The 27,734-nt window shown below is 32.2% G+C and overlaps 1 protein-coding gene across 8 annotated transcripts in view; it reads right to left on the minus strand.

The window, feature by feature from the left end:
- NOVA1 (NOVA alternative splicing regulator 1) overlaps positions 1-27,734 on the minus strand; it is a 147,798-nt gene that overhangs the window by 85,272 nt on the left and 34,792 nt on the right. For 2 of the 8 annotated variants that reach the window (XM_082761127.1, XM_082761129.1), the window contains 2 exons: positions 7,605-7,689; positions 6,892-6,962 (listed from right to left, as the gene is read on the minus strand). The exons of 4 other annotated variants lie outside the window; for them this stretch is intronic. The gene's annotated coding sequence lies outside the window, so the exon portion shown is untranslated. The remainder of the gene's footprint in view (positions 1-6,891; positions 6,963-7,604; positions 7,690-27,734) is intronic. 2 more of the 8 variants (XM_082761132.1, XM_082761130.1) reach the window with 1 other exon arrangement.

Here is a 27,734-nt window from a genome sequence, read left to right on the forward strand (position 1 = left end):
GTCAAAGGGAAAATCAAACGTTAGGAATTTCTAAGGGAATATGAAACAGAAAAGAGTATGACACTGCTTATGATGACATAAAAGATTTACTTGCATGTTTAAACTGTATTCAGCTCTGGTCACTTTGCCTCCGAAGGATGCATTAGAACTGGAAAGGATTCAGAAGAGACCAAAAGGACAGTTAAAGCAACAGGTTGGCTTCTATAATAAAAGAATGAATGTAAGCTTACACTCCTAAAGCCTGGAAATGACTTGAGCTAAATGTCAGACGTCCACAAAATCATGAAGGCATGGGAAAGGGACTCTCTTCTAACACAAGAAGCTTCATAGAGTAATGTCCAAAAATAAATAAAAGGATGTGGTGATTCTTTATAAACGCTCATTACTAAATAGCGTTTCTGCCACCTTTGTACACATTTTGCTTTGTCACAAAACGGCTGGTAATGGGTGTATTTCTGAAGATGAAAAATCTGCAAAAACTCACAGTAATGCAAAGTGCCCTAAGCACAGATTTCATCAGAACACAATCTACATACACATTCAATTTTATTTACACATATACAATACAGACATTCAAGTTAAACACACAATGTTGTTCTTCCTGAACATGGAGGCTTTTCCTCAACAATGACTTAGGAAAACAGCAATAATTATACAGCCTGAGTAAGCTATTATTTAAATACCACTGGTATTTTATACATTGACAGACTTTGTGTTAAAAACATAACATATTAAGTGTAATTTAAGGGATTATTCAGAACATCGGATTTCATTAATCAGTACAAGGTCATTGCAAAATTGATCAGAACAGATATTATGTCCAAGTCATTACACAAGACGATAGAATTGAGGAATCAAGATTCTTTCTCTCTTCTATTGCAGAGAAAGAACTGTAAAGTATGCATGAAGAGAGGCAGAGTACTATTCCACTTAACAGTACTCACAGGTTCTTCATCTAGTAAGAAAGCTACCAGGAAGCTACCTTGCATTTCAAGAAAGTTGAAGTTATGTTTTAAAAGTCAAGCTGACATACCGAAAAATTTAAAAAAAGGCTATAATTGTCAACAAAATAATAACTCTTCCATGTTCGCAAGCAGGCAAGCTTACGTAACTGCTCACACAAAATACAACTGCACAAAACATAATACACGATAACTGTTTGAAGTTAACTAAAAGCTATATACTAAAAGTATATAGATGCTTTAAAATGTATTAAATGTCCAATTCACTAACTGAAGTTAAACATGAACATGTTCTGGAAAACAGTTATAGTAAATACATGTTCATATACTGTCTGTAAATAACTGTAATATAAATATTCACAATATATTTATGATTCAATAAGACTTGCATCACGACTTCAAAACACTGAAAGAAAATCTGAGCATCACAAGAAAAAAAGTTCGCACAAAACTAAGTTGTACAAAAGCACTGCTGATCAACATTTAAAGTATTCTGTTATACATACAGCTCCTGATTTACCAGAGTACAAAAACAGAACAAAACAATTTTTTAATCTAATAGAGAACTTTAGAGCAACATTTTCATCTTAAATTGTTTAAGCTTTGCATGGAATAATGATAAAAGACAACAATTTCCAGTGAAATTCCTGATTAAAATATATATTGAAGATAATTTACAATGCTTTATAGGAAGTCAGCACATGTATGGCATTATGTTTTCTGTATCTAAAAGGTCACAAGCATTTTGTTACCAGTTTCATCATCCTTACAAAATTTATCTGTTCAGTGTTACATAATGATAAAAAAACATCAAACTTTAACATTAGCAGTAGTTGTACATTTACCATCAAGTAGTTCCTTGTAGGTCAAAATTCTTTGCTGAAAACAATAAACCAGATGTGGCCAACTCCTCCAAAAGCATTTTCCTGTAGGCAATGTAATTATTTACCAATTAATTCTCTCTCTCCCTCTTTTACGCTCAATCTCTTCTTTGGGTGATGTTGGTTCACTCCCTATAGTCCCCCTGCACTGAATCTTAACAGAGATAAAGAATCAATAATCTCCATAATCTAAGCAAATATGTTCCCTGCTATTAAAATTTCTACACAACATTCTTATATGATTTTTATAAAATCAGTATTTTCTTTTTAATATTTTGTTATTTAGCTTTGGATGGGATAATGAAATGAAACTATTAACCTTTCTGTCATTTTATGAATGCTTAATGTAAAATTCTCAATTCACTAATATTTGGGCAAAGTATATCTTTAGAATCTGTTACATTAATAGTTTTATAGTGATCAGAGGTTAAAACAATGCTAGCTTCACAAGTGGCAATCATTTATATGTCTTAAAACTTAACTCCATAACGTTCTATTTATTTATTTTAAAATAATACTGTATTGTTATTTTAGAATATCATTATCAAGAAGTATCAATACAAAACGTCTATCATTTTCATGTATTATACAATTTCCCTATTATGGAATTGTTATGGATCAACCGGATTCTGTTTCAAGTTTTAATGTCTCCTTAAACTCAGTGAAGCTTCACTCTGGAGTAAAACTTATTTCCACAAGGTAAATCCAATCTGTGCTGTGGATCTTAAACAAGTGATTTATTACATTTTTTTCTTTCATTTCTCTCAGTCCCGAAGAAATAACACAGCTGAGAAACCATTCTAGCCTGTTCATCCTGACTAGACTTGCTTAATAAATATCACCAAATCAAGCCTTATTGAAAGTTGCAGAAATACCACTCAAAGCAGAATTTGTTAAAAAAAAAAAAAAAAAAAAGTACCATTATAATTAATTATTCCAAGTCTTAATTTTGGAGAAGGAACTTTTTTTTTTTTGTATGCCTGAGTCTTTATAAGCACATTTAGTTTGCAGGAACAACAGGTAGAAAGCTAACTTCAAAAAACAAAACCTCTATGGAAATCTGATAAAGTCACTTCACAATGCCATCTGTCAGTATAGTGCTCCCATAGTACTTCTAGTAGCCAGATATTTTGAAGTGGTATGAACAAAGACATCAGAAAAGAAGAGTTCTTTCTGTTAAGCTACAATGATTGTCATTCAAACATATGATTAACATCTTACACTGCACTGTACCAGACACACTGTTAGGAAAAGTTCTTAAGAAGTTAGCAAGGTACTTTACAAAAGCAGAATGTTCCTTCTATGACATTTCCATGTGTACCTTCCCCTTAAAAAATAAAACAACCTCCATGCAGTACATCTCCTCACCAATAGCAACAAGTCAACATAGCCAAGACATTTTATATATATATATATATATAAAATATATATATATATTATATATAGCCAAGCATTTTATATAACTCATTAAAATCATCTGAACCCTAATGACCCCTGTTTCATGTAAAAGTTCCCATTTTAAATACCACGTTTTTAACTTTTAAACTGTGTTGAAAGAAGGAAGTCAAGAAAGCATAACCATACATATCCCATAGGTTAATTTTAAATTTCAGAATGAATGATTTAATCTCTGAATTGTAAGGTTTATAACATTTTTAAAATAGACTTAAGCTAAAGTTACTTGAATCTCATATTTAGAACATCCCCATTCACTGCAATCTACCATAACGTGATACACACAGGACAGTTTATTTTTAAATGCAGCCTACAATTTAGCCCAATACGTATACATATTCATTAAGTCTGATCAATCTAATCAAAGGTGTCCTTGAAAGTATTCTCAAGGAAGACATTAAATCAGCATAAAATAACTACTATAAGCTGCACAGCAGAAGGAATAACGACAGTTACCATGCACTGAAACAGTTCCTGCAAGAAAATGAAAACTTTCTTTATTTCTAGAAATGCATTCTAAATACTATAACCTTACAAACTGAATAATGGATGAAAATATGGAATAGAAAATAAGAATATGCATCTAATATTCACATACACATGTATATGTTCTGCACTAAAACTGAAGTATTTTACTTCTAAGACTTGAAAATGCCTTTATTCTTAACATAAGACTAACACACTAAACAAAAAACTGATGAATTAAAAGATCTGAATGTAAGAATTTTCATGTTTTATAGATAAGCATTTAATTTTACTTGTTCTGAATAGCTAGCCACTTTCCCAGTTTCACTACAAGGCACTTACTAAGACATGAAACTCAACAGAAGTCCACTTAGCATAGCTTTCTGAAGAGTTTCACAGTTCTTGTATATGATCAATAATATCTTAGTAAGAAAAGTTTGTTTTCTATGCACTTAACATTCCATCACATAACCACAATATAATAAAATATTTAAAATGCATAACACCAAATAATCCTTACTATTGAATTTTCCATATAATTCGAGCACCAGGACAAATATTTTCCATTTTTCAAAATACTGTCAAAAAAATCTGTCTTAAACCTTTATTTTTACTGATGAGTTTCAGAAGTTGATTTAAGCTTAATTTTGATTTTATAATTAGCTGCTCAAGTTCATACCAAGATTCTTCTTCCCTCTCACTTTCCCCACAACAATGTCATGGCAACAGATACTAATGAAAACACATAGTCCTATACACTAACAGAGATGAGGTGGAACAAGGTGTTTCAAACAGCAGGAGAAAAGAATAAGTGTTTAGAAAAAAATGTGTACATGTATGAAATATCTGTCTAGTTTTTCATTACAATCTCATTTTGCTTTCATGTCTGGTGTTTTACTCTGTAGTATTGGGAAAGTGGTATTAACTCATAATTCATAAGGTACAGCATCTGTCCAGCTACAATATTTGGCGTTTATAACTTCACAATCAAGACAAATTCTATGAATGGGTTTGGAAAAGAATATAAAATCTCAAACATTTTTAAGAGCTTTCTTCACGTAAGAATGAATGCAAGAGATCCTACATAGCTTAGAAAAATTACAGTTATTAACAAAGACTGCAAGTCAAATATTGTAAAATTCTAGAAAAGATGTTCAAGTATAGAAATCCTGGTAAGTAGAAACAACGTTTTGCATTTGACAAGATACAGAATCATAAAGCAACTGAAGTGGTGTGATCAGAGAAAGATCTCAGTCAAAAGACTTTGGAACTTGTTTTTTGATGAAACAGGAGTTAACCTAGATAAGGCTCTGGTAACCTGTAAGGAAGAACAAGCATTTGAAGGTTTTTACAAACAAATTTTAGATACATGCAATCTGAAATTTTGTGGACAGGCTATGCAATTTGACACTCAAATTACTAGCCTTTAAAAGGAAGAGTAGGTTATCCACAGTAACCAAAATGGGTAAGAAAGAAGTGTCCACAAAGAAAACTAACATCACCTGTAAACTTCTTTAATTCAAGTTCCAAATAGAGTATAAGAAGATGAGCACAGTCAAGACAAGACGTCCTAAGAAACAGGGACAGGAAAACTAGATGTGTGGGTCATCACAAGAAACAAACAAACAACAAAAAAAAACACCATCCTGACCAAATCCATGTGCAAAATAATTTGTATTAAGAAAATGAAGAATTTTATGAAGTGAATGTCTGGCACACAGACTGAAATGAGATGACAGCAGGCAATCTACCAAATAATACAAGATGAGCTATTTGAAGACAAAGGTACAAATGGATTACAATTTCTTGCAGCTGATCATGAGTACAGAGCCTTGCATCAAGTAAGTAACTGAAACGAAAGTGAGTATGTTGCATACATGTGGATCAGGAAGTAGAACAGGGAGAGAAAGAGGGCAAGAAACAGTGGAGACATACAGTTTAACAAGAGGAAATCACTAACTAATAGAACAAAAGCTGGAATGGATGAGCTTCAAAGAAGAAGAGAGGATTAAGTCAATATTGGTATACAATACGTATTGAATTATGTATGCAGGACTGCTTCATACAAAATGCAATAAAATTGCAGAAAATACATGCATCTGTTTGCCAAACAACATATAAAAACACTATCTCTTGGGATTGCAAATAGGAGAAATAAATGCACTAACATCTTCCATTTTACATTACAAGCATGACTTGGCGGAGTTCATTACATGGTTATAGAGCTGGTCATAGTTTTTCATGTTCATCTTAATTTCTGAATCATCTACAAATGCCAACTAACAAAAGAAAACACCAGTATAAAACAGTTCCTTAATTAAAAGTTATTATTCAAGTTATGTATGCATTTTTCTAGAACTGTGATGGTAACTTATCTTGAAAATGTTTCATATTTTGGTAGTTTTACTAAATAACATTTCTATTATATTTGAAAATACATATTTTGACAGTGTCACTGCTGACCTTAAGTCAGTGACTTATTCTAATTCTTATATTGAACTAATTCTTCAGGCTCTCCTTTGACATTATAGAAGATTTTTAATTTTTTTTTTTTAAGTACCCTTTTTTTAAGCTACAAAGTTTAAAAAGCAATCATAAATTAGATCAAGTCAAAAGGCTCAGGCAAAACAGAAACAGAATCAAAAGAAAAAAATCTTACCATATAAAAAAAACTATGCAACATCAATGTAACTATTGATTTGCCTTTTTTCCACTCATTTTCTTATTTTTACGTAGGCATTATTTTTTAATCCCCTCTGCTGAAGTCGTTTATCTGCTACTTGTATTATAGTCAGAAACATTCTTTAAGAGCAGCTGAGACTTGGTTTTGTCCAAAATCATTGGAACTAGCGAAACAATGTTTAAAAACAAACCTCAAACCCTATCAGAAACAAGAAATAAAATTACTGAACCTGTAAGCTCTCACAAAACAGAGTATGACAAAACATACAGTACTAGAAATTGTCACACTATCAGATGTGCACTGCTAACAGTGATGAAAGCCTATTTAATCTGCTAATTTTAATGTGGTTGCTGATATGAACAAAAGTGGCATAAAAATGAAGAAATTAGACTTTAAACTTTGAAAAACAGAATAGGATGATGTAATATTAGAAGGAATTTCTCACAAGAATCCTGTGCTGAATTAGAGCAACTTTCCAGCGATATGCCATTTCCTTCCTGTGCCACTCCATACTCCCTGAAAATATATAAAACGGAATGGGTTTTTACAGTAGATGGAGTCATCTGTTCAATCACTTTCTAGGCTTTATGATTGCTGAAAAGTATACCCAGAAAAATCTTATTTCACAAATAAATTTATTTTTGCTGTGATTCTTCCCTGTATGAACCACAGCTATAATTGTTACAGTACTGCAGACAAACCTGATGCTACCAAGATATTGTTAATGAACGTCCTTGAACAACTGCTTGCAGCTGGCCTTACATTGACATACCTTTCAGAAACATCACACTTAAGAAGAATCACTCTAAAACTAGAATTTAATTATTTAATTTTTAAATCAATGGAATATCATTGACTTCAGAACTCTTCCTAGGGCTTGACTTGAATGACAAAGACTAGAACTGCGTTCCATATAGCGCATCTGCTTATTACTAGACAGTAATTCAGCAAGCAACCTGCAAGCAACTCCTAAATACTTTCTCCTTACTCTTATCAAAAAAAAAAAAAAAAAAAAAAAAAAAGAAAGAAAATTTATCCACAGAACATCTAGGAATGCCTGGCAGAAAATGAACTTTGAAAACAGATCTAAGGCCCAAGTCCAATACCGTAGTATTTTTTTGTACCAATTTGGACTACAGAGACTTTAAGTATCAGTACCTTTACAGGATGGGAATTACAGCTGCCTGCCGCACTCTCCTTCCCAGCAGTATCAGCCAAAGCTCACATTTCCAGTCTGTGATATCTGGTAAAAAATTGAATGGAAGGCCATGTCACTGCTCTGCAGATTTCTGAAACTGAAGTGTCTTTTTTTTTTTTTTTTGCCTATGTAATGACTACAAGAACTCATACACTGGACTAATGTATGGACTAATGTCCTTTGCAGCTCATTGTGAAAACTAGTCAATACCAGAAAAACTCTAATGGTATATTCAGTTCTCAAAAAAAAACAAAAAGCCACCTTTGTTTTTAATCAGTACACCTACAATTATCCTTGCTGAAGAGAAATGGATATTTTTAAACTTCCACTGCACTTTTGTACTACAAGACCACCACCAAAGGCCTTTGATTTATTCATCTTACTAATTGTTCATCCAGCACAAAAGTGATGTAGAGGATTGATGTATTAAAGGAAATTAAGACAAATAAAAACAGACCTGCTATGGGAGTATTTAAAGGTAAAATCAGATTCCACAATGGAAGACAACCCCAGAAGCAGAAGTCCTAAGAAGTATTCCTAACAAAACTGGGAAATAGAAATTACAGCAGCTTTTAGATTTGTATTGACAATCTTGAATTTTATGTAACAATTAAAAATGGCATTTATCCTAAAAAATGTATTTTATTTTATTTTTTTAATATAAGGCTTTAACTACCTACTTTGGAACCTTTGATATGGTAGTAGGGTTTTTGATTTTAATTTATTTCTTGTAATATGAAGGAATAAAAAAAATGGTTCTTTAGAATAATTCTAATAGCATTTTGCATTAAGTATATTACTAAGCTTTCTTGTTTGGAGGTTAAGCTCTTTGGTTTATCTAAGCAAGTGTTGTATATTATAGAACAATAACATCAAGAATTTTCTTTTCAGTAACAGTTCTGCCCCAACCAGACATGAACAAAAAATTGTATTTTAGGGAGTTTAACAAATCCAAATATTCTCCATGAAAACAATATAAGAAGAGTTATATAGCAAAATTTCAGAACTCCAGACGTTTGCACATATATGTGCATATTTGTTCATTCTATAAATCTTCTTTTCAAATATCTATCTTCAAATTTTTAAACTTTGAAGGACATGGAAAATGTCCATGCACTGAACTCACACAAAAATGTTATTGATGTAATTGCAATATAAATTGAACGTGTCAGGACACAATAAAAATATTTGGAAAAGTTGTAACAGTTCTTACATCAAGAAAGCTGATAAAAGATGCAACTTTACTTATTTTTTTAGCAAAGTGAAACCACTTAGACTGTTGCATTTAATAGAACAGCTCAGATTCTATGGGCTGGGGATTTCTTCATTTCCAACAACAGCTTTTGGACAGTTCTTTTCATGACAGCAAAGACAAAAGCTTTCTGAAAAGTTGCAATAAAATACATTTTCTTTTCAGGTATAATAATACATATACAAAATTTTAAGGTCAGGTTCAAGTGGGTGTAAATACTATTTATTAATTCTACAGGTTCAGTAAATCAACTGAACATTTATTTTCCTTTTTTTCTTTATGGTAAGAAAAATTTGTTCTCTTCACAGAAAAAGCAGTAGCAACTCAGTATGACTACCAGTACCTTCTCTATATTCAGTCCAAAAAAAGGATTACTGTGGACTACTGTGACTGTGAGATCCACAGTTGGCTTCACCCTTTGCATTAGCTTAGGTGTTCTATAAATCCAACAAATTATATAATCCTCAAACACAGAAATGTTCATATATAGAGTTTTCTCTTAAGAACACATTAAAAACATGAATATTTTTTATGCAAGTTTATCTTCCATTTAAAACAAGTTGATGGAACTGATGGAAATCTGGTTACCTTGTCTGTTGACAGGTAACACTGCAGGACTCTGTTCCCAATCGTGCACACACCATAATTTAAACACAGGAAGTACAAGCCCCCAATTTAAGTGTTTATTTTGAAGCTTACTTATAGTTTGCAATGAAACATTGACTGTCTAGTGCTAATTATTTTACTAAATGCATAAAACCAATGTACTGGGTCAAAATGGTTACTTCTAACAATAAGTTTAAGTTCATGAAAAGAACAAAATATTGAAGCTTAAACTTGCTACAGATCCCTTTCAATACAGCTGTCTTGAAGAAATTTTATGACAAAATTCAGGCAAGAAAAAAGTAAATGCTTGGGATTACAATATTTTTCTGTCATTTTCAATATTAAAGTGCATACAAGCTTTAAGTGGACGTACTGAGGAATACAGATCTTTTAGTGAACCAAATAAACATCTACAGCTACTCCATTTGTTAGAGAGGAATTAAAACATTCAGATATCCTTGTCGTTATTTCCAATAGTTATTTCCAATACAATTAATTAGATCTACCATAAAACAGAAGCAATAATCTATTGACAAATATATATGATTCTCATATATATATATATATATATATATATATATATATATATATATACACACACACATGTACATATCTAATCATTCTGATTATTTTGGTCTTGGTTTTGGTATACTACAACATTTCCCATTGATATACAGGTAAGTAACTGTGCTTTATTGGTTACATATCCTGCACCTTACCATACTTCCACAGTATGAAATATTTTGTAACACATCACAGCACATATGTGAAACCCAAGATATTTAAAAGAAAAGATTTGACATCGTTTCCTCATGCTAAGCATGGCTTTGCAGAAGTAAGCATTTCATTATTTTTCTAATTTGATTCAGGTATTTGAAAACAGATGACAGTTCATCTCTTAGCCAATATTAATCTAAAATTAAGAGTATTTGCAAATAAAAAGTATATGGCAAATATACATATAAAGTATACAGCAAAGCTATATAGTCTATGGTCCTTTTTATTTCATCACTCCTAACTCAATTTAAGGAAAACGCTGGAGTTTCAACTCTAGTATATAGTATCTAGAGGCAAAAGGAAGCACACAGCAGTTTTGCGCCTATAAAGCATCAATATGTACACTGAGGATTTTGATTTTTTTTTTTTTTTGTCTTAAATTCCAAAAGTTACAAAAATAATTCAAATATACCTGGAAAAAAGGAGAAGACAAACACACAAAGAGAAGAAGGAAGCATCAGATAAAGAGCTTGAAAAGAAGCAGAATATTTTGGTGGTGGTGGTGGTTTTGTTTTAGAACCATGCAAATAATCACAACCAAACTGTTACTTAACCAATCAAAACCAGAATAGGCAGCATATACTGCTGAAGTCATATTTCTGAAATCACATTTCAGCTGTTACTTAACATCAGTGCTAAATTAATGCCTTCACAACCAAAGCAATTCCTCTGAGAGCTAGATTGCTCTACTGAAATTTAGTAAGGAATAGAATGCAAAAATTCACAGCTGCGCAATAGCAGTAACTCAAATGCATCACTTCAGTTTCTTTACTTTTTTTTTAATGTACAATTTTGAAGTACATTTCAATATAAAAGACAAGTATATTTTAAACATTTTAAAATTACACTTATTTTCTTCCCATGTCTTTTTTTAAACTTTAGTGACAAAAAAAGGACAGTTGTGCAGTATTTTCTGCTTCTTAATTACTAAAATGGAAACAAGAAAAAGACAGAGGCATAATCTACACAAACTATGTGAATGTTTAAACAGAAAAAGGGAGAAAAAAATTGTGAAATTATTTTTAACGGTTACTTTCTTCATAACTAAAATGCAACTAAATAGGAAATGTTTCATTTTGTTAATAATCATTGAAAATTATGTAAAAGTAATTTAGAAAGTATTCAAAAACATTTAATTTGAAAATAAACTCCTACTTTTATATATATTTACACACATTTTATATGTTTTTGGAAAGTTTACTTAAGTAAACTTTTTAAACTAAGCCATCTAAGTTAAACAATCAAGCTTAATTACAAAACTAAATTGTCTTAGTTGTACAATTAACAAAAAAAATTAGACAATTTAGTTACCAGCTAAATGTACTTGTATAGTACACAAGTCTTGAAGCACCCGTCCAGTTTTTTGAAAGAAAAAAGTGAAGTTATACGAAAACAGCTACCCTGTTCTTCCGGAATCCAAGGCATACACAGTATGTTCATTTGTAATCTGCCTTAGATAACAAACACTATGACTTGACCGTAATTTATGTAAAAGGCAGTTACATTTCACCACTTGAGTATAAGAAGACATTCTAGTTAAGATACTGCAAGATGTGGAACTAGATTTGCAATACTGTTGCAAAAAACGTTCTTTTAAGACACATTAATAACATTTTTTGCTTTAGTATTATGTTGCACTGTAATCTTCTTTACCAAGTTAGAAACACCGAAGATTATATATTTTTAAACCTTTATCACTATGTCATGTACTGGAGGACAGCAAACACTAACAACCCTTATTGTCCTCCACAATAATACATTCTAAATACTGGCAAATGAGACATCCAATTGAAGGCAAACTAAAACAAATAGCTTTTTTTGTTCTACTACAACATGCCAATCATACAACAGTTGCTTTTCACAGTCAGAAGTGCTTGTGTTTTAGTTTAAAAGCTATTCTAGTAACAAAATCAAGAACTTCTGTGCATCTGTAAAGTACGTATCGTATGCTTACGTAAGACTGAACTGTGCAACATTTGTTTATTTATTCTGTGTTATACCACAAAGCATTCATCAGCTGTTTTGGGACATAAAATCGTACTTCATTGCATATTTCATAGAGAAAGTGCATATAAGTACACACAATGCAGACTATAGTCAGTCAAAACACACAAAAGAAGACAGTTATGTCTCAGTTATGTCTGAGGCAGATGCACCTATAATACAAATAGGGATGCCACCCAGCCTCAGTAGTACAGCTTTAAAGTCTCAGTAGTGAGACTCTCTTGGTTAAGTCTTGTAACAGATTAAAAAAATAAAAAATGTCTACAATTAATATGACAAATAGCCGAGTAAGTCTCACTGTTTGGGAGATGCTGGGAAGAGCCTTTTATTTAGATAGCTTTTACAGGAGGACACTACTGAGTAGGTTAGGGAAAGACTGACATTTTTGTGTAGAATTTCAAAGACATGTCCCATTCAAACAACTACAAATTATGTTGGCTTCAATTGCTGGCAACTGACAGCAACTTTTCATTAATGGCAAAGAAGTTTAATGAATATTGATTTTAACAAAAGCAGAATGCATAGAATTTATGAAAAGTAGATTTGATTTTTGACAACTTAAACTCTATCTCAATCTTAATGCTACTATAAATGAAAAAAATATGAAAAAATGAAACAAAGGTGACTACCTCTGTCCACTATAAACTAGTTCAATATTCTATTACACAGTGAACTTGGACTACCACTAGTCTATCATTAGTAGGTAAGAGGTGATCTGGTGAGAAAATCTTATTGCAATTCAGGCTGAATTAGCTCACACTAATACTTTGAGGACTATGAAGACTTTGAAGACTATATAAGACTAATTATTATTTATTATTAAATATCTTATGTAAAATACTTTGTCCTAATTTAAAAACAGTCATGATTTCTTAACGGTTTTATCTGGCATTTTGATAACTTTCCAATTATCACAATTTGGTACCCATTAACTACATTCAACTGCTTGTTACTAATTTGGACAGCCAAGGAAAAACTAAAGCACCAAATAACCATTTGCTTCTTTTATACTAATCACCCACATAGCCACCCCTAAACTAGATTCAAGGACACTGTTAAAGCAGAATGGGAAAATTAGATTACCTTTAAACATTAAGAATACTTAATTGTCAAGAAAAGCATGGAGTTCTTCATGTGTCGAGGCCACAAAATGTGAGTAATACCAAAGAATGAATCATTGATGGGCTGCTAAGTGTATCAACCAATGATTATATGCAAGATAATTACAATCTTGTTACAGAAGCTATTAAAAGAAACTAGAGTTGATAACTAAATACTGTATTACAACCCTCTGAAGGACAACCTTGTCAATATTAGTTAATTCAGGAAATAAAAACATCACTGTTTGAATGAGTCTTTCCATTTGTAAGCAGAAATAACTATTTTTTTTCTATATAATATAAAAAGCAGAAAAAAATACAACTGTAAAACAGATTTACTCAACACAACTAATTTGTAAGAAAATTTTAACTAAATTTTAACCATATAAAATTATCTGAAAGCACAGATTGTATTAGTTGACATACTTCTGATGTATTAAATATAGGGGTTCTTCAAGACATGGTTAATCCAGGTACTAGGAAGTCTTACAATCAAAGTAGTGTTTGTTTTTTAAGTTCTGTTCTTTATGCAGACTGAAATCATACATAAAACCTTTTCTCTATGACGTATGTACTGTTTAGCATATAGACGCTATTAGGAAGGTGAACATATACTGCGAAGAAGCTTTTATCAGGCCTACTTATAAACAGGAAAGCAAAGTTCATACACCATTAGGTTTGAAATAATTATCATTCAGACTGTTCTAAAGACACTCAGAAACTGTACTGTAAAAATTTGGCTAAATCTTGTATTAGCTAGCCATCCAGTGTTCCCACGTAGCCCTCGTGATTCACACTGCAAAATGTAAATGCTTTCAAAACAACAAGATGGAATTGTTTGCTCTCAAGATAACAAAGCTTTAATTAGATAAAATGTATTCTGTTCTTTAAAAAAGGAGTCATAAGTTTTTTCAAATGGAACGTAAGTTTGCAATGCAAATGGAATGTAAGTTTGCAATGCAAGTTATACATCTATGAGCATCTTACTAAGAACGTTGTTTCAGGAACAGGTGAAGCAAATAAAAAAGTACAAAGATTTCTCCTCCCACCTCTCAGTTCATGCCACACACTAATAAATAGCATTTCTCACACTTAAAACAATCATAGTTGGTTGTGGTGGGAAGTAGAGAGTAATTTCTTTCCTCTGCACTTCCACATAGCCTTCATTTGTTTTCTTTGTTTTCCTCCTTTTTTTTTTTTTTTTTTTTTTTAATTTTCCCTTTCCCTTTTTATTTCCCTTTAGTTAAATTGTTTAGTTCATAATAATCTTTATTTAATTATTACTATTATTTCCCTTTAATTAAATTATCCTTATCTCAACCCGTGAGTTGTTCTTTGCTTTGCTTCTCCCCCTCATCTAAAAAGAGGGAAGTGGGAGAGCGGTGGTGGGGTTTAGCTGCCCAGCATGGTAAAACCACCACATTGGTTACCATAATTTACTAAATCTAGGCAAGGACCAGTAGATTAAGATTAACTATTATAAACGCAATCTTTTCAGCAATGCAAATGTTGCTGTGACTACACAACTCTCTACACTGACTTTACACCATATACAGAGTCAAATTCAAGGTTGTTGGCCCAGCATCCAATCCTTTAGAGATACTTTTAAGCTACTGATCTCTTTAATAATACAGTTTCCAAGAAATATAAAGTAGTTGACCAAATGTGGTAGACAAACTGGAGTCTCATTTAAAAAAAAACACACAGAATTCAGAATTCACTAACTACATATCACAGACTCAAAATAAAACAGGCTTGACATGGGACAACTATTTTCATAGTCATATTCTGATGAAAAGATGTAGAAGAAAGCTTATTTTTGTTTCTTATCTACTAAAAGGCACACATTGACTCCACAGGGAAGGACTTTAAGGTTTGTCACCAACTCAGTAGGTTATAAACAAAAAGCAAGCAGTACAATCACAAAACTTTAATATTCAAATATGTAAGATAGTTCATTTTAAGATGATCCTATATTAATCTTCTAATAACTTCAAGAAGTAGCTATTTAATGAATTATCTGAAGTGGTAATTCCAGTCTCATTTTCATATAGGCTTAGATGACTGCAGCAAGAACCAAGGCAACCACCCACAACCACTCAGTAGAGAGTAAAAGGATTTTAAGTAGTACAGAAGAATTCAGATGGAGTGAATCAAGTGCAAGTCTAATAGTTTAACCTAGATGATAACAATAGGTTTGCAATTTTAAAATAAAGTCTCAAAAATCCTACCTACTTGAGTTTCATTAATCTGTCTCATCAGCCAGCACCACTTGCTTGCTACATGGCTGCGATTGAGAAAAGTTTATTCCAACCCACATCTTCATTTCTTTCAATAACAGAGCAAACACTGAGGTAATTTTGCTCAAAAGTTGTGATGATTCAACTACCTACCACCTAAAGCAGGTAGTTTCCCAAAAAGACCAAAACTGTAGAAGAGAAATTACCTACAAGTAAGTCTAAGTGATTCCTCAGTAATTACCACTGGCCAAGGCAAAGTGACATATAACTTAAACATACCGAAGACTTAATTGATCAAAGCAGGATGAGTCAGCCAGAGAAGGTAGAACATTTTCAGACCTCTGTAACCACTCCAAAGTGCTTAATTAGGATAGATCTATTTGGTATTTGCAGTGTAACATATGGAAAATTTGTCACAGTAAAGTTTGATTTCAATCTGAAGTATAATTAAAACTATATCCATTATATACAGAAATTATATATCTTTTGGTGCTGCAAGATTTTCCCAATTACAGTTACAGAAATCTAAACATTATGCTGCAATGGATTCTGAAGTTAAACTTCTGAGTTTCCTGAATTTAATTTCTCTGAAGAACCTTTCACCATTGATACACTGATCTCTCTTGTTGCTAATCAACTGAGCATGATTTTTAACCATTATCATAAAAAGAAAATAAATGTGCCCAACTATATATACCGACAAAAAATCAAGGACACTTTTTTTTTTTTTTTTTGCCATAAAGATAGAAAGATTCTTCATATTCAAAACCAGATAGTATTACCTAGATGGTGAAATGATCCTAATTTTATTTGTGATTTGGCAGCTTTGATATCAACACAGAATTCAAAGATTTCAAATAGAAAGATACAGAAATAGAAATGTAATAGAAAGACGTAAGTTTCTGTAACAGAAACATACATATTAATGAAATGGCACAGATTAATTACTGAAATTACTTTTTGATCTCTGACAAACTTAAGTTCTATTTCAACTTCAGTTACACGTTTAGCAACTCTGCAGGTCAAGCAGGGACTTTAAATACTTTAACCTAGTATTTGCTGCTAAAATTTGTCAAGTTCTTAGACAAATTTAAACAATCTACATAGAAAATACAGACTGGTTCAGAAGGACAGGCAGACAAGCAGCAGTGGAGGGGAGGGGCACACAGAAAAGGGGGCTCTTTTATACAGTCATCATTACTGTATCTTCCCCTCTCTTCAGAGATATTCAGAAATTACATTACAAAGGTTTTCTACAGTAGTTCTTCTATAGCAGTTCTGCTGTCAATGTAAGACCTCAAGTACAGAAAGACTTAATCACTCCTTTAAATGCAGCAACTTTCTACAGTTATTTTCCATCAGTCATCTAATAAAACAGTAGGAGGTTTTTTAGTTTAATCAACCATAGATTAAGAATACAACATTAATACTGCCAGAAATACTTTCCTTTTAAATTCTCTGAATGTAAAGTAAACAAATATTTTTCCTATTTTAAGCAGTTTAACAGCTTCTGAAAGTCTCCAATGGGAGTCTCTTAGTAGCAAGCTTCTTCAAATGGCTGTGCACTATAGTCCATTCCTCATAAACATGCAGCATCTGCCCCAGAGCATTAAAACTCCTAACCTAATTGTTGAAATGATGTGAGAATGATACACTAAGAGGACTTCACTATCACGTGGGAGTTAGTTTGGATACAACTTATTCTGCAAAACAGATGCCGTTCAGACCATAGTTTCGGTATACACTTTTAAGACAAAAGTAAAATTTTAGTTAAGAGTTACCCCTTGTTCTCTTGCTTTTTGTAGACTGCTTTTTGGAATGGAAGCTCTGATGCAAAAACTGCATCCTCACAGCCAAGTAAAGCTGTTTTTTTTTTTTTTTTAATGCTTACAGGGTAACAAGCATACTGTTTTTTTGTTGTTGTTGTTGTTGTTGTTTTTTTATAATTACTAAAGAACACTTTTAGGAGTACATCTAGACAGTGTTACAAGTCAACAAATGGGGATCAAAATTACACATGAAGAAAACACACTATGTCATGCTTTTATAAAGCATACAAAATATACATATTTCAAGACCACAAAACAACTTTGTAAGAAAATAGAGAATTTAATGGTTTTTGATCTTTCCATGCATGTACATCATAAAAAAAAAAAAAAAAAAAAAAAAAGGAAAAGAATTAAAGCTAAAATTTTACTTCTATACTGGACTTCATCATTGCTAAATATATGAATGCATGTTTGTTTGTTTTTGGTTTTGAAAACTTATTTCAACCTTTAAGAAACAAGTGAATGTAAATTCATAAAATCAGCCATCATAACAGTAAAGTTCTCTGTATCAAATTAAACATATGGACATATATGCTCAATTCTAAATCAAAACTGCACCTCATCCTGTACATGCATGCATGTAAGAGAACGTGAGCAAGAGACCACATGCCTGTGCATCTAAGAGGGAGGCAGACTATACAAGGCTGCTTACTAAAAATATTCTCCAAGTTACATAAATATAAAAGAAAAGGTGCATTATCAATACATATTGAAACTGCAAAATTCTAAACACAGCATGCTGTCACTAAAAACTACACAGAATTATGCGTTAATATCCCCTGTGAAACCAAACAAAAATATCAGCAAATGCATGATCATTTCTCACTGACTTTGTATAAGCATTTTCATTCATGCTGCTTGTACAGAAAACATTTAAGATGGAACAGAGAAGCAATATAAACATAACTATATACTAAATAGATAAGTGCTATACATGTGTATATGTAAAAAATATAACTTTGAAACAAGAACGAAGCCCAAGATATTGAGCTTTAAATATACACAGGATTTCTTCTGATTTGTAATTTATTTCTTGAAGTCATCAATAAAATGTCATGAAGCTCCTCTACACTATATCAATTCCACAAGAGCAGGCTCTCAAATTAAAAACCTACTGCCTTGCTATTTTCATTTAGTCAACTTTTTGAAAACAGGTAGAGGGCGTAGGGAGAGACTTGCTCCTATTTATTTACATAAACTGGTCATACCATCTCAAAAACCCAATCTAATGTCTGCTAAAACATTAGATTATGTAGGATTTTGGTTTTTAAAAAAAGAAAAAAAAAATTCCTCTTAAATGCAACAAAAGGACCAACACTTCGCAGTAAAATCTGAAATCGTAAAAGCAGTCTTGCCTTTACTGATGTTGTAGTCCATACTCCACGTGAGCAAAAAATAATACAGTGCTATAAGCATGAGGATTTAATTCATACTGAAAACATATGAAGGATTCTCACTAGCCGAACAGTGGGCTATAAATGCAGATGGGCAAAAACAGAGTTAATGAAAATATAAAATGTCTTTCAGATAAAAACACAGAAAATTTAACTACATGAACCTTACAAAACAAGGTGGGCTAAATCAGAATTACATGTTAAGATATTTTAAATGGCACTTATCTGTGGCAAATACTTAAAACAAAACTAACAAATACATGTAATATAAAAATAAATGCAATATGAATTTACAATTTCAGGCCTTTTTTGTACACAAGAACACATTAACTTCTTTAAGTGAACAGTTCCTTCAAAACTGGGATGTGTTAGCTAATTGATTTTTCAATCTCAATCTCTTTGCTCCTCTGCTAGTATTCAAGTATTAAAAATATTTCTGAAACTGATGCAGATACAGTAGCAAATAAAACCTTTGTGTGGCTGAAATTATTGTCAGTTTAGCTCCTTTTTAACAGTGTCTTACAAATTATTACAAATGATTCTCTGATCTTGGTATTTGTTGAATATTTTTCTGAAATGAGCTAAAAATAAGTCAGTGTTAAAAAGTAGGGTTGCCAGTTCTTTCATGGTCCCAGAAAACGAAGAGGAAGTTGACAGGATCAGCTCAGCTCCACTGTGCTCCTGAAAAATATAAAATACCAGTGTCCACTGGATCATTGGGTCCTTTGAACTCTAGTACTACTTATGAAAAAGATTTTGGTGATGACGATCGTAATGGTGCTTTAATATGGAGTAAGACAAATTTGTCAGTGGGTTTGATCTTTCCTTTTAAAATGTCATGCCCTAAATATGTATTATGTATAAATTGAGGGAAAACAGTGCTTTGCAAAGTAATAAGCATACTAGGACCTCATCTTTGGTTATTATTACATAAACAGGAAAAAATGAAAGTAATTCTAATAAAATTAAGAAGTCAAGACTATATACCTGCTTTATTCCTTTTTTATTTACTGAAAGTGACATTCTGAGTGTTAATCTCACATATACACTAGAAATATCTAATTGAAACAAAGGTTGAGAGCCTCCAAAAGGATCATAAAAATTCTCCCCTCACAATGCAATCAATAGTATAATTCTTTTGCTAGAGGCAAATATAAGCTTAATAAAAATACAAAGCACTGGCATCTCACTATTAATATCTAGATTTGTTAACTAAACCAGGACTTCCAAAACATCCATGGAAAAGTTAATGATGACATCTGTAGAAGTCCTGCTGGACAAGTTCTCTCACAACTGGAAACAAAACTGAAACTGTATCTGTTATACAAGTCAAAAATCTTTGCCAAAAATTTTTAGCTTAGAAAAAAGGGCCCTACAACAACAAAAAATATAGGTTAGGGTAATAAATGCTTATTACTCTGTACCTGTTTGGCTACTGTCAAAGCAACAGAACTGCTCCTGCATGCAGAAGCACACAGATTCAATAATTTTTGTAATTAGTCACCTTCCTAGCAAACTCCACTACTCTTCCATTTACTCAAAACTGGCCAAATTTTGTTGTGACCTAAAAAGTTTACCTAATCTCAAACAGGTTAGTTTTTTAAAAAGTAATTAGAATCTATAAAAAAGGTATCTATTTTACTAGGTAACATAGTGATTGCTATGTAACTTAGAGTGCCTATTAAAAGCAAAAAGATCATTGAAAAAATAGTTTGTATACACACCTCACTACTCAATAAGACACGTATACTATATCCTGTTAAGATGCTCAACTGCAACATAAATTTAAAACCTGGACTACAGCAGTGAAAACCCTGACTAACAGTGAAAAGCAGGTACATATTCCAAGCAAAAGGAAAAATTACCTTAGCTACTGATATTGAACTTCATATTGAAACAGCCTCAATTTCCATACTAGCACTAAAATACTCATGTATAATTATCTTAAGATTCTAATTTGATTTGAAATTAAGTTTCACTATTGCAAGAAAATGTGCCACACTTCAATTCAGTCTACAAAAAAGAAGTGTTAATCCAACCTCTCTCATCACCAACACAGATAAAACAACATGAATTTCTAAATATGCAAAATAAGTTCCACAGCTTGCATATTCTTCTGCAATTCCTTTCAATTCCTTTTGCAGTATCTGTCATGGGAATGCCAACAGGTAGATAACAGAAATGTTAATTAGAGGCTGTAAACCTAATTCCCAATACATTGTGCAAATTCTTGTTTACCAACTGCAAATGGATGCTTTAGCAGAATAAAAAGTTACATTGCGTATAAGAGGTTCTTTACTTAAATTCATGAAAATGATTCAAAGTTAAAAAAAAAAAAAAAAAAATTCAAATGTCCAGGTTCTTGATGTAAAAGAAAAAGGACTAACAATAAACCCAAAAGATTTAAGAAAAATGTCATCATCTGATTTCATTCTATTGGGTAATTATAGCGTTATAATAGGCAACAGCTCACATTGATTTTTCCAACTTCCACAAGCATTATATTGGGTGAAATCTTCACCCCCCACTCAATAACAAAATATCAAGACAGCTAGAATTGTACCCTATAGTCTTGGCACTGTTTAATAGCTTGAGTAGGGTAAAGATAAGTACAAAGAACTCTATGAATGCTCTCCTGTAACATTTTCTCAAGGAGGAAAAAAAAAAAAAAATCAAGTGAAGAACACTTTTTATATCAAAAATAGTGAATCTCAAAACATGGAGAATAATTACCAATCGCCAGATCTTACTCAATGCATAGTCTATGCCATTACACGTTAATAGAAAGCTGACTACAACCTGTATGAATTAGCCTCCCAAACTACTTCCAGCTTACTGTCAAGGAGCTCCAGTTCCTTCCTCATTCTGTAACCTGAGTATCAAGTTTCTGTGTCAAGGTCTGGAACCCCCATCACAAGAAAGATGTTCATTAATTAGAATGGATCCAGAGGAGAGCCACAAAGATGATCAAGAGGTTGGAGCACTTCTCCTATGAAGAAAGGCTGAGAGAACTGGAGATGTTCAGCCTGGAGAAGAGACCTCTGGGGAGACCTCATTGCAGTCTTTCAATACTTAACGGGGGGTTATAAAAATAGTCTTTGGTCTAGTTGTTAAAAATAGTTATTGGTCTAGTGGGTGGCATCCCTGCCTGTGGCAAGGGTGTTGGAACTGGATGATGTTTAAAGTCCCTTCCAACCCAAGCCATTCTATGAATGGCTACAGCACAAGGAATTAGGAGAAATATTGTAAATCCATATAAAAAATAATTTCTAGAGAAAAAATTAAAAAAATGACAAGCTATTAGGACAGTTCTTGAACAGAGGTAAATTCCTTTCCACATTATTTTTTTTTTCTGCTGCTCATAATGCTGATTTTTAATTACAATGAAATTCATGACGTTCTATGGCTTATAAGACCTTTAAGTTAATTAAAGCCTAGTAAAAGTACAGCTATTTTGGCCATTTCTTGTATATCTGCAAAGATATACAACACTATTGCAAATTATTTTTAGAGGACTTTTCATTTAAGCAGAACTTGTAAATCAAATTTTAAGAGATAATGAGATACTGCAACACCATTATAACAGCAGCACTTAATTTTACAGAGCACAGATGAACACAAAAAATCAAAAAGTTGTATTGGAACAAAAAAATATAGTTTCAGAAAATTATAGGTCAAACAGTACACATATGGATGACAAAAGATTTTTTTTTTTTTTTTAATTTATCTGCCTTTTTTTTTTTTTTTTTTTTTTTGCAGGAAGCAAAACAGTGATGAGAAACTTATCAATACAACTTTTATACCACAGAACACCATTACCTATAACACTGTACTCACTTGAATCTGAGTCCCAACAATACTATTATGGAAAATGAATAAGCATTCACTCACAGGAGGAAATTTGTAGAAGAACACAAGAAAGAACAGGAAGTTTTTAGCAGTACAGAAAGGAACAGCATAGAATACTTTCACTAGGCTTAAAAGTTTTCACCTATCCACTACTTAACTTTTTAATATGATAAAATTTCATAGGATAAACATATCGCATGTCCATAACTGATATTTGGTAGATCGCAGATACTATGCAAGGGATGCTTATGGAAGGCATGAGTTGCTTTCAGGTCTGATAGAAGTTGACAAAGAATAGGGTGAAGTCTGCACCCAATTATGACTGCACCTTTGGAATTCACCAACACTGTGGGTTTTTTTTTTTTGTTTTGTTAAATATTTAGATAGGTATACATAACATTTCATGTATTTTCCACTCACTTTGATACCTGGTAAAATTATGGAGAAAATTATTGCAGGAGTTATAGAAAAAAGCAGAAAGACAATGCAGTCATCGGTCACAGCCAACATGGGTTCACAAGGGAAAAGCTCTATTTAACAAACTTAATTTCCTTTTATGACCAGGTCACTCATCTAACTGACCAACGGAAGTCGTCACTGTATTTTTCTTTTCCAGTTTTAAAATGAAAGAAATCTACTCAAAGCCCTATATATTTAAATGGCAACAAGTTTTAAACTAGTTTAAAGAATCCCACAATTTACAATTTTTGTAGAGGTGCAAGTCCTATGGGAAATACACTAAACAGTTGTTCGGGGATTTTTTTTGTGTGTGTTTCAGTTGTTGTTATTTGTTTTTTGTTGTCGTCGTTGTTGTTTTGTTTTGCTTAGTAATCTTGAGAAAATCTGTGGTACTCTGCTCAGATTTACCAAAACTTGCACATTGCATCCATCCTGTCCAAACAGAATATTGGATTGTAAAGATGCTGCTTTGAGAATTCAGCACAAAAATCTACACCAGATAATTACAAAGTTGATTAAAAACACACCTTTTCTAAATTATTGTATGAAGCTAAAAATAACTTATTTAGCAGGCAACTGGTCAAACTGCAGCACAATTGGATTCAAATGCCCAAAATGGGCTTTGGCAATTGGGACCCTAAAATTAAGGAAGCCTTAGAATAGTGAGAACAAGCCAGCAAACTGTCTTTTTTTTTTTCTTTGATACTGTAAGCTTAATTTGGTGCCTCTGCCTGCCATATGTATTAAAAAAAAAAAAAAAAAAAAAAAAAAAAAAAAAAAAACCAACACACACACACCACCACCAGAAATAAATGGGGGTGGGAGACAAGGTGTAATCATTAAGTAAACAAACATTACACGCCTCCCAGAAACTCCCATATCTTACAAGTACTCTAAACTGTTCGTTCTCATTCAAACACAAATGCAGAAATCTGGGGAAAAAATGCCAACAGGGTAGCTCTTAATCTGTGACAAAAAATTGAGAATGCCTTTTTTGTCATGCTATAAAATTATACAGTATACATATAAAATTATTATATGTATCACAAACAAAAAAAAAAAGCAAACAAAAATAAATTTAAAACACTCTTCCAATATAAATGCAAATAGCATAGTTTTAGTGTAATTTCTTAAATGTTCATTACAATTTAGGGCTCACTGAACCTAAAATCAAATTACTGTGCAACAGATACTAGTTTTCTGTACTAATGGCAAGGCAAGAAGGGAGGCCAACCCATATAAGATGAAGAACACATAGGCTTTTAATTACAATATGTAAACAGGAAGATTAAATTCACCATAGTTTTAACCATGAGAAGAGAAATACATATTAGTCCAACTTAAAATGAGATATGTTATTACTGACAAATTTGAGTAAGTTTTCAATACTTTTCAACAAAATTTTCTGTTCTTAGTCTTATTAATAGGTGCATACAAGGCTTTGGTGATTAGTAATATTAAAACAGAAATGTTGAAAAGAAACTTGGAAAAAAATCCAAGTTCATTTCTGTATTTGGGCCACCTACAAATGAGCTGTTTCACCATACTAGTTAATTCTAGAAAGGATAACCCAAGAAAAAGCAAACAACAACAAAAAATGTTTACCATTACGAACATGTTTAACCTGTAAATCAAACATGTTGCTAACAGTTGAAGTCTATCACACAGGCAATGCAAGAAATAAATCTAGCTGTGTAACTAGCTACACTTGCTTTCAACACATACAGGAGGCATTTCCAGTTGCTAGGATATTATGTAGTGTATTAAGTTACATGTAAACATCCTCACAGAGATCATATACAGAGCTTGTCATAACATTCAAGAAGGGTAAAAGCTTTATACAGACTACTGTGTTCAGAAAATAATTCAGTGTAAGGGTCTGATTTATTCAAACCCTTTCAGAACCTCCAAAAGCTATAGAAAAAAAAAAAAAAAAAAAAACCTGTAGCAAAAATCAGTCATGAGAGTTTAAAAGAAAGCATTAAAGAGCCTCCTATTTAGGCAGACAGTATTTCTCCTCTTACTTCCCCTTTGCTGCTGAGAGTCCTTTGTCTGCCTCATGTCCAAAGACTTAACACATACAATTAAATAAACCACAATTAAATAAAAAAAAAAAAAATAAAAATAAAAATAAAAAAAGATTACTTGGCTTTTGACTGAAGATCATTACAGATTTCTTTCAACCCACCTTGTCCATTTCTGAAACTATTTAGAATTTACTTGTTTTTCCACTAATATCTACGTTTCCCTACCTTATTAAGATGTATGTAGACTACCTCATATACTCCTAAACCCTGAAGGATTTGAAAACTATGGGAATAAGTTTTGTTTCACTACTTCCTCAATTTCAAAAGACTCCAACATAACGTTCTAATTATGGGCATTAAAACTTGGATGACACATGTCCCTACAACCTGTGCTAGAAACTCAAGCCTCAGAAAACACCTATTAATCACAATTAGTCACATCCTTAGATTATTCAACTTCTATTCATTTTATCTTGTTTAAATTCTCCAAATGTTAGTACCAAATCTGAAGGAATCAGAGATAATCAAGTGGTGCAGTGGTGCATTTGTGCCCTTAGACCAACCATCTACCCAGACGCATTTCAGCTGCATTCAGGGGTTGGACCAGATGTTCAATACAGTATGTTTTCTGGCTTCTGTGGAACAAAATCTTGCAAACAAAGGTCAAATGGGACTATGACCAACTCCGTCGGTTTTCCTGACTAACCTGTTACTAACACTCAGGAATGTTTTTGGAACTTTACATTTCACACAGTTACATTACTCAGATGTAAGCATTTTATTTGTTCCCTTAGCAAATGGTACTTTATCAAAATATAAAGTCCCAGAAGCAGCATAGGATATCAGGTCAGCATCTGCTTCAGCCCTGTTTGTTACGAGTTGAGAATACTTTTAAGTGATTAAAGGACAGCACTTGACCTCTCTGATGCAAGTATCTAACCAATATTTGCATCATACTACAACATGGAAACTGAAGTATATTCTTTTTTAGGCCACTGATCAGCACCTACATAACCTCTCAATTCAGTAATTGCGCTTATCCTTACCGGTAACATGAAGAAAAAGCATAAAGACCAAGCAACATAAAGTAACAAGCAGCAATATAAAGAAATGCTACATTAGATCACAATTTACCATGTGCTTAATTTACACTTTAGTGTTTTACTCACTGCTGACTTTGCACTACATTGGAGTACAAACATGAAATATAAAACTCTATATAAAAACAATTTGAACTTCTTCATGAATCTGCATTGCCTAGTATCAATGTATGCCCCAAACCAGTTACGATCCAATAATTAAGTTGAGTGAAAAGTTAGTTCTCTTGAACTTCATACGGAAACACAGAACGTGCTTCTACCACAGACTTAAAGCAATCAACGGTGCCATGCATGCTGTATTGAGAAGACACTGCCTTCAATTATAAGTTAAGGAACTTACCTGTATGATGTAATGACAGTGTAATAGTGGTTAGAATGTGAATAAAAAGCTGCTTTTCAAGGGAGAGAGAGGAAGAAGTAACAACTTACCTGAAAAGCGAAAATTATACAAATGCCCCAACGATCAAAAATAATACCCCATAACCTAGCAAGAGCCAAAAAAATGCCAGTCTCCATCCCCTCCTACTTAGCTGCTTTTATATATCCATTTTCATAAATGCTTTCTTACTGAACATCATGCAAAAACTGCAACTGCAAACTACATGACACTAGGGAGCTCAAACTCTATCAAAGCAGGTAATGAAAAATGAATTATCTTTTCAATAAAGACTTTTTTTTTTTTTTAAGTGTAAACACTTGTATCTTAGACAAATTTGTTTTAGCATGACTGTAGCCACTGAACATTCAGATTTCTGTATTGCAAATTGTGATTATCAATATCAAGTATATGGCCAGGTATGCAGTAATCAAAATGTAGCTGTTTTTTCTCTCATGTTTTTGCTCTCCTATTACAATATGACACAGGTGTTCCTCATGATTTTACAGACCAATATTAGCAAAAAATACTGTAATAATTAATATTTAAATGACTGTCAGCACAAGTGTTATATGCCACTACACTTAAGTCAAATATATGCTTTAATGTAATTTGTTATATTCCATTAATACATTAAAAACTAGATTTCAATACATTTTCCACAAATATTAATGAAAAAGAATATTAAATCAAAGACATAAAATACAGCACCTTTTCATTTCATTACAGAAAATATTATAATCTTTATATTAAAAGATATGCACCTCCTTTAACTGCTTGTTTTTCAAACAACATAATGACCTAAGGAGAAACTCTATCGTTTCTTAGAACTTTTTTAAAAGAAGGACAAGATAAATTTACTGTTCAATTATTATTCAAACCCTGAGGCTCATTGATACATGCTTATTAAAGACACCAGCAATATTTCATTTGTTCTGTACTTTTATATAATGTTCTGCAAAAATACCGCATTATCACCTAACTTACAAACATGAACATGTTTATATATTATAATATATTTAATCATTGATTATACAAATTACTATAGCTTTACACCTTCATTTTCACATTTACACT

This window comes from Aythya marila, assembly GCF_965140915.1.
Source record: "Aythya marila genome assembly, chromosome: 5".
Taxonomy (NCBI): domain Eukaryota; kingdom Metazoa; phylum Chordata; class Aves; order Anseriformes; family Anatidae; genus Aythya; species Aythya marila.